General features: G+C 37.4%; 1 long non-coding RNA gene across 2 annotated transcripts; it reads left to right on the top strand.

The window, feature by feature from the left end:
* Window positions 1-512: 512 nt before the first annotated feature.
* Window positions 513-8,392, top strand: LOC141424848 (uncharacterized). 2 transcript variants are annotated; one of them, XR_012449813.1, is made up of 3 exons: window positions 513-647; window positions 905-994; window positions 6,700-8,392. It is a non-coding gene; the product is annotated as an uncharacterized lncRNA (long non-coding RNA). The 2 variants fall into 2 exon arrangements; XR_012449814.1 differs by lacking the exon at window positions 6,700-8,392 and adding an exon at window positions 1,510-2,932.
* The last annotated feature ends 504 nt before the right edge of the window (window positions 8,393-8,896 follow it).

Raw genomic sequence — 8,896 nt, 5'->3', positions numbered from 1 at the left:
CTGTGCACCACCTGTATGACCAGAGGAGGCAAACCCATGGGTGCTAATGCTGTAGTCCCCATATGTGGGGTCAGTGAACACCCAAAATGGGCATAAAGCTTAGTAACATTGGTGGACCATGGAACACACTAATGTGAGTCATGGCTAGGCTGGCAGCCAACAGGTGGTGACTGTTTATCTTGTAATGATTGGATAAAAGAGGGTGTACCTGATTTAAAATGTAAACTGTACCACATTAAAGGAAAAAATTCTATTTTAGACTGAAAAATGTTTTTATCTGTTCTATGTCTTTTAAAAAATGTGCTCCATTGAATGACAAGCCTGTGTGAATTTATATGAAAACAGCATATTTATTATTGCCACATGTGGACAGGACAAGGTCTCACTCTTAGGCTTCTCCTGTTCCATGAAGGATTGTTCCAGGATATGACCTTCAGTACCAATGTGTCATGAGACCAAAGAGTAAGGTTGCACACGGATGATTTATTATGGACATATGACGGAGCCAACAGTGGGAATGTGCCTGCGTGATTTGCTATCTGGCCTTGTGAGAAAGCTCTAAGGAATAGAGGCAAAGGTCTCAGAATCAGACATCCAGAAAAACAACAGTGCTCAAGGTTTCCCAGATGGCTTCGTGTCCTTTAGATGTAAGTGAGAAGGTTATGCTAACCATGTGCTTCTCCTGCTTCTCTGTTCCCATTTTAAAGGAGACAAAACAAAGAGTTAACTTTAACTGTGCTTCCCTGTACTAAATGTAACCTTGACACAATATTTAGCATGCTTTTTCTGACCAAATGCTCTCTGTGTAAAAAGGAGTTTATAAAAGAAATAGTATGCTTCATTAAAGTGGCTATTGAGCAAGACTCTGTAATCCCCCAATTCTTTAATGGCTCCACTTACCCAGGTCCAGCTGGTGAATGGCATACAGTTGGTGCCTTAAACAGGGACCAGAAGGATAATTCTGAAAGTGATGCAGAGACCCTCAGAGAAGGAGGTAAGTGAGACTAGATGGGGAAAAATCAGGGCAGAATCCAGCATTTTCTTTCACTCGTGCATCATTTTTTATTACGAGGAGGAGCTCGAGTTTCCAAACAGCAGTTAAAGGATGGCTTAGAAGTAATTTGTGAATATAATCCTTGGTTTCGTGAGGGAGGAACTTTAGGTGAAGAAGTTTGAGTGCGAGCATGTAAAAATGTTGAAAAGGCATACAGACAGGGAGAAAAGATACCTGTTCATTTTTGGATAACATGGGGTCTGGTTAAATCTGTAATTCTTATACTTGGGGGGAGAGAAGGGGAAAAAATTTGGAAAAAGATGCCATAGCCTTCCTTCATGACTATGAATTAGATGCAGGAGATATGGAAAAAGTCAATAAGGAAAGTAAAATGTGCTTTAGTCATGGCTTTACTGTGCCGGAGCAAACTGAAAGTAAACCGCTGCCACTTGTAGTGTCAGCAATTGCAAGGGCTCCTCTGAGAGAAACTGATGATCATTATCCTCCTCCTCCAGAGGACAAGGATTGAAATGAACGTCCTGAAAGAAGAAACATTGAAGAGGAAATGAGTTATTTAGATATGCACCCAGACAAGAATTGGGAAGAAAGAATGACAGTTCATTAGCAGCTCGCATTTCCATTCCCCCACAGCTGCATGAATTGTGACTGCTGTTTCCTGTTATGTTTAATATGAATTGCAATAACACTTATAATGGATTGGATATGAATCTTATAAAAGACTTTAAAAAGGCTTGTGCAACTTATGGTCCTGCTTCTCCTTTTTGTAGAGAATATTTGGCAGGATGGAACAATGACGCTGGGTGGATTCTTTTTGGTTTTCATATTGTGGCAAAAATGACATTATGGTCACCTGTGTTTTGCAATGGAAAATGTGGTTATCTGATGAAGCCCATGAAAGAGTTAGAGCTTTAGGGTAACAAGGCAATGTTGGGGCTGTTTCATATGAGATGCTGACTGGTACATGTGCTTGGCTGTCACAAGCCCATCAGGGTAAACATATACCCCCTGCTGCCTTGCCTCATGTGTGTGATGTTACTTTGGCTACATGGGACAAAATTATTAATATCAAGGCAGCTATACAAAAATACAACAGGGACCAACAGAACCTTATTCTGATTTGATAGGAAGATTGGAGGAGTCCATAGAATAACAGGTGAGAGGAGATCAAATGCAAAAGACTTTACTGCATCAATTGGCTTTTGCTAATGCTAATGAGGAATACCAAAGTCTTATTCGACCATTTAAGGAGACTGGTGATATTATGGACAATTTAAAGGCCTGTCGTAATGTAGGTACTTTCAAATATAAAGCCAGAGTTGCTGCCTTAGAAACTGTGGCAATACAAAAACAAAAACAAAAACAGCCAAAAGTTTTTATAGCGGTAAACCAGGACATATGAAAAAACAATGCAAATTACTGGCACAAAATAATAATAATAACAAACCTGGTAACCCTTTCCTTCCTGGGATATGTCGAAGATGTAAGAAGGGATGGAATTGGGTCAAAGAATGTCGCTCAAAAATGGATAGAGAAGGCACTCTGTTACCAATAAAATATATTCAGTCAGAGTGATGGGGCCTCTCTCAGGCCCCAACAAGTATGAGGGCCACTTTGTTCTCAATTCAGATGGATTTGGATTAACGACTTCATTTCTGAAGCCCGCTACTGCTGGGAGTGCTACCCTTAATTTCCCTTTCCAAATGATGTTGACATTTATCCCAATCAGTGTTCATTTATACCATCAACTAATATATATGGCCCTATTCCTGAAGGGACAGTAGGATTTTTGTTAGGCTCAAGGAGGTTCACTATGAAAGATGTGACTTTATATACTGGAGTAATTGACTCTGATTATAAAGAGGAATGGAATCTTATGCTCTCTGTCTCTACTCCTTGGTCTTTTAAAAAGGGAGAACATAATGCTCATTTTTTGTTGTTGCCTTATATTGGTATTTCTAAATCTTCTAATGTGAGGCATGGGGGATTTGGCAGTGCTAATAAACAAATTAATTATTCAACATTAATACAAGAACAAAATCGACCTTTGTGTACTTTAAAACTTAGTGGAAAAACCTTTACTGGTTTGTTAGATTCTGGAGCTGATATTTCTAATACGTCTTCAGACCAGTGGCCTCATTCTTGGCCCAATAAAGATGCTGATTTTTCTATACAAGGAAAAGGCACTAAGATGGCATCACAAGGCCCTGAGGGTTTACAGGACATTCTTGCACCATATATCGCCCCAATTCCTATGAATTTATGGGGCCAAGATCTCTTACAACACTGGAATACTGAACTTTTTATTCCCACTACATATTCTGAGCAATCTTTACAAATGATGAAAAGAATGGCATATATTCTTGGGAAAGGTTTAGGGAAAAACTTACAAGGACAATCTGATATCATTACACCAAATATTAAACATGATAGACAGGGACTGGGTTTTTCTTAGGGGCCATTGAATTTATAAAGCCTGACCTTATTCCCATTAAGTGGAAAACAGATTCTCCCTTTTGGACTCCTCATTGTCCCCTGAAGAATGAAAAATTACAGGCTTTAAAACAATTAGTTCAAGAACAATTAGAGCACAAACATACAGAACCTTTCTTTTCTCCTTGGAATTCTCCAGTGTTTGTTATTAAGGAAAAATCAGGAAAATGGAGACTTCTTAAAGATTTAAGAAATGGAAATGCATCTATGGTAACTATGAGAGCTTTACAACCTGGATTGCCTACTCCTGCATGTGTTCCTATAGAATGGTCTTTCATTGTTTTAGATTTACAAAATTGCTTTGATACTATATTTATACATCCCAAAGATAGAAAAAGTTTTGCATTTTCTGTCTCCAGCTTAAATCAACAAGAACTTTTACAAAGATATCAATGGGCACGGTTGCCATAGGGTATGACTAATTCCCACACTATGTGTCAGTATTTTGTAGGGAAAATATTACAACCTATTAGAGTAACATTTCCTGATGCATGTATCACCCACTATATGGATGACATTTTAATCTATCATGCATGTTCCAAATAATTACATAAAAATTTTGAAACCACACAAAAAGCTTTAAAAGTAGGAGGATTGGTAATAGCTCCTGAAAATATACAAGCTACTACTCCTTTTCAACATTTAGGTCATGCAGTTGAGTGACTCACCAGTCGTCCTCAAAAATCTGCCTCACAAAGAGACTCATTAACAATGCTAAATGACTTTCAAAAGTTACAGGGAGACACTAATTGGCTTTGTTCTTCTTTAGGTATACCACATTATAAACTTACTAACTTGTCTTCTAACTCAGAAGGTGATATTGCCCTGGACAGCCCTTGGACTTTAACACCTGCTGCTGAAATGAACTACAATTTTTTGAGTCATGGTTACGGACCACTTTTCTAACAAGATTTGATCCTTTAAAACCTATTTCCCTATTAGTATTCCTTCTCCACATTCTTCTACAGGAATTTTAGTGCAAAAGAGCTCTCCTTTAGAGTGGCTATATTTAAAATAAAAAGAAACTAATGTGTTAACTTCACATATTGATCTATGATCCTCTTTAATTATACAGGGAAGAACAAGATGCCTACAGATTCTGGGATTTGATCCACAACTCATTATTTTACCCCTAACTAACAGTTTGAAAATCTGTTATCCCTTAATGATAATTTAAGTAATAGTATAAGTAATTATTATGGATATATAGGTAATCATTACCGAGCAGGTAAGTTGTCAGATTTTTTTAAATGAATTCCATTTATTGTTAACACTATAGTAAAATTAAATCCTGTATCTCATGCTTCAGTGTATTATATAGTTGGATCTTCATGTGGTAGAGGAGGTATCGATGGAACTGATTTACATGAAACTATTCAAACTACTTATTCTTCTGCACAACAGGCAGAATTAGCAGTTCTGATTTATTTATTGCAAAAAATTACAGATAAACCATTAAATATCATCTCATATTCAGGTTATGTGGTAGGACTGTTCCCTGGTATTGAAACTTCTCTTATTTCTACTACTCACAAAGTCATGAAAACATTATTATCCACATTACAACATTCAATACAAAACTGCACTTATCCCTTATATATTACTTATATTAAGGATCATTCTAATCTTCCCAGTCCTCTAGAGTGGGGAAATAATATTGCAGATAATCTTACATGTGCAATGTTTTCATCCCCTGAAGAAGAGCATCAGCAATTACATACTAATGCCAACAGATTACATGTGCATTATAAAATTCCTCCTCATACTGCTCATGATATCATCAAATCTTTTTTATAAATTTTCATATATTAGTTTTTATGACTGCTTATTTAATTTATGTTTTACAATTCCTTTCAGTTGCAGAGTGTAAGAGAGTTTTTATCTGCTTAGTGCACAGGAAGACTATCCCAGGGAGGTTGGGAAGGAGTAGATGCAGATGCTGAAGAGTGGCCTCAGAGGGCTGGTTGTGCCTGTGCTGTGCTGTGAGAGGCCCATTCCACTGAGAGCTGGCAGGAGACTGGTGATGGATGGATGGCTGGTGATCTTGGAAGGAACATTTTCTCTACAGGTTGAGACAGAACAGTCTGCGGGAGGTGCTTGTTAGAGGGACTGCCTACTGAAAGCTGGGCCAGAAGAGCATTCAGTTGATGACCTGGCCCTTTTTGGTTTTGTCCTCTTTCCCGCTCCTGTCACATCTCTCTTTCTGTCTTTTGAATCAGACTAGGCATGGGCATTTTTAAATGACGAGGAGGAAAGATTGACGATAATCAGGAAAGATAGGAGGAAATGGGGTCTGTATCATAGATGGAGGTTTTAATGTTAGGACTGTTTGTCCTTTGATTAGTAATTTTGTTTTTTCTCCAAACCATCTTTCATGTAGGAATTGCTGGAAAAAAATTCATTTTCATGACTTTTTCTTTTAACTGTCATATCCAAGCTATATTTAGGTACCTTGTCTTTACTCATCTGGTGTAATTTTCAAGATGATGTAGGATTATAATTGTTAAGGAATAATTTCCTGTCTTTCACTATATATGTATCTGTACATTTATATATACTGATATCATCAAATCTTGTCCTGTATGTGCTCCTTTACATTGCAGATCTCACCCATCTGGTGCTAATCCTCAAGGTCTACATACCAATAAATTATGGCAAATGGATGTGACTCACATAAAATTTTTCCACAGTAACCATATTTGCATGTTGTTACTGCTAGTTATTCTGAATTCACTTGGGCTCAATGAAATGAAAATGTTTGTGCTGTTATTGCCTCTCTTTTACAATGTTTTCAGTGATGGGCGTGCCCTCTAAACTTGAAACAGACAATGGAACTGCATATACAGGTCATTGATTTAAACAATTTTGTAAGGAATGGAACATTGTTCACATCACTGGCCTCCCTTACAATCCACAAGTACAAGCTATCGTTGAAAAGGCACATAGAACTTTAAAAACAAAATTGTTAAAAAATAAAAAAGGGGGAACTCCCCTAGATATCTTAGCATTAACACTTTTTACTATAAATTTTTTTAATTTACGTCAGGGTGATATTTTGACTGCAACAGATCAACATTTTGGTGAACCTCCCCCTTTACCAGACATACAAATCCCAATTTGGTATTAATCTTTTAATGCTTGGTTGCCTGGGCCCTTGCTTAAAAAGGGTAAGGGTTATGTTTGCGTTTCTACAGATGTCCATGGATCCCCGAAACATTATGGGTTCCACTTCAGAGTTTCAGGCCCAGCAAAAGCAATAAACATGTCCAAGAAAGTGATGACCAGCTCTCAAAGGGAGACTCCTAAAGATGAACAAATGGAACATGCTACATAATACAACATGCCTGCTCTTACTTTTGAGAAGAAACGTTCTCATCCAATTATGTGTAAAGTTCTGTCCCTACTTGGGGACAAATTAAAGCATTATCAGAAAAAGGTAAAAATGCCACTCACAGTCCCATCACTCCAGAGAATCTTTTCTTGGCCATGGTTATTATCTTTACCTGTACATCTGCGGTAAGTGGACAGTGTATTTGGCCTTTATACGCCATCCTCCTCTATTAAGGTTAGTGGAATGGTCTGAAAGGGGACTTGCTGCTTTTACTAATGATTCTACCCACCTCCTTGGACAAGTACTGGACCAAATCACCCTTCAGAGGAAGGGACTGCTATGAATATATCCTTGGCTATGAAATTCTGCCTTTGTGCATTGGTCTTCGAACTCCTTGTCTTCCTGTAAGCATTCAGACATGGTTTAACATACTTCCTCCTGCAGAGGAAAGTCATACTGGAATTGGACTAATTGAGACATTGTCTTTAAATTTTACAGAAATTAATAATACTAACATGGGAAAACCCAATCTCCCAATATGTGACACTGTATCTTATAAACACTGGAAATATTCCCCTCCTCATTAGAGCAATTGTCATGCCAGTGCTGGAAAGTTTCTTGTCTCCACTCATAATTTCTCCTTTATTGATTGGGGCTCTCATGGATGCTTTATATACAATTGAAATAGATCTTTCTGTGATTGTATTAACAAAATTGTTTGGCAAAATAGTCCGTTACATAGAGAACATCATATGAAAGGACTAATGGCATGGCATGATGGGGGAGTGTCATCCCCAAGGCCCCGATTGCTAATACAAAATATTACTTATCCAGAGCAACCTGAATCTGGAAATTGGTTGCTGCCTCTATGCCTGTGACCTATGGGAAAGGAAACTTTTCTGGAAGCAAATATTCCTTGTCTGATTATAGCTTTGATTTGCATCTTTTTATATGCAAGCATGTGTCAGCTTACCATATGTCTTAGCTCTTGGAACGTTTAGTTTTAATTTTACTTTAAAAAGTGTTGACTGCTTTGATTGTAAATTATACACCTGTGTTAACAATTATTTGTCTATTAATTGGTCCTCTCAAGCTTTGTTTATATTAAGGGCATGAAGAGATATTTAGTTGCCTGTAAACTTAACAAGAGAATGACAACACTCTCCCTTAGAAGGTTTAATGACTAAAGTAGTGTCTGAATTATTGACACGATCAAAAAGATTTATCGAATAGGTTATTGTTGCTATAGTTGTTCTGATTGCCATAGCTGCTATGGCTGCCGTGGCAGGATTAGCATTACAGATTTACATTCAAACACATGAGTTTGTTACACAATAGCAAAATCAATCACATATGCTATGGACTATCCAATCTAAAATCAATGAAAATATAGAAATCAAAATAGGAGACCTATAACAAGCTTTATCATGGCTGGAGAATCAGATAGTTACCATACAACACCAAATAATGCTTTCTTGTGACTGAAATGTTACTATGTATTGTGTTACTCCAGCAAAATGTAATGTTTCCTGATATAATTGGGAACAAATAAAATATCATTTACATTAAAAAGTAAATTGCCTGGCATTTCTTTCTTTTTTTTCATTTATTCACATGTGCAAACATTATTTGGGTCATTTTTCCACCATGCCCTCTACCCCATCCTTCACCCCCTCCCCATCCTCAGTTCCAGGCAGGTCCTGTCCTTCACTTATCACTAATTTTGTTGAAGAAATGACATAAGCATAATAAGAAAGACAAAGTGTTTTTGCTAGTTGAGTTTAGGGCAGCTATACAGAGAGATTCCTACTATTGTTTTCATGCACCCATGTGTTATGACCAAAGTTGATTCAACACTAACTGATCTTTATATGGTTCCTGATCCCCTGCTTATGATAACATCTGTCGTTTTAAGGTTTTGGTTTTAGTTCCTCTGGAGTGGGGATATCAAATGCTTTCATGTTTTGGGTTTTCTACCTGTTTCTGTAATACCCATATGTGCTCTCACCTTGTCATGTGATCCAAGTCGAACCACATTGCTGCATTTGCCCTAAATCAAA

The sequence above is a fragment of the Castor canadensis genome, chromosome 7, assembly GCF_047511655.1.
Source record: "Castor canadensis chromosome 7, mCasCan1.hap1v2, whole genome shotgun sequence".
Lineage (NCBI taxonomy): Eukaryota > Metazoa > Chordata > Mammalia > Rodentia > Castoridae > Castor > Castor canadensis.
Note: the sequence above shows the minus strand (reverse complement) of the source record. Positions and strands in the feature narration are given on the sequence as shown.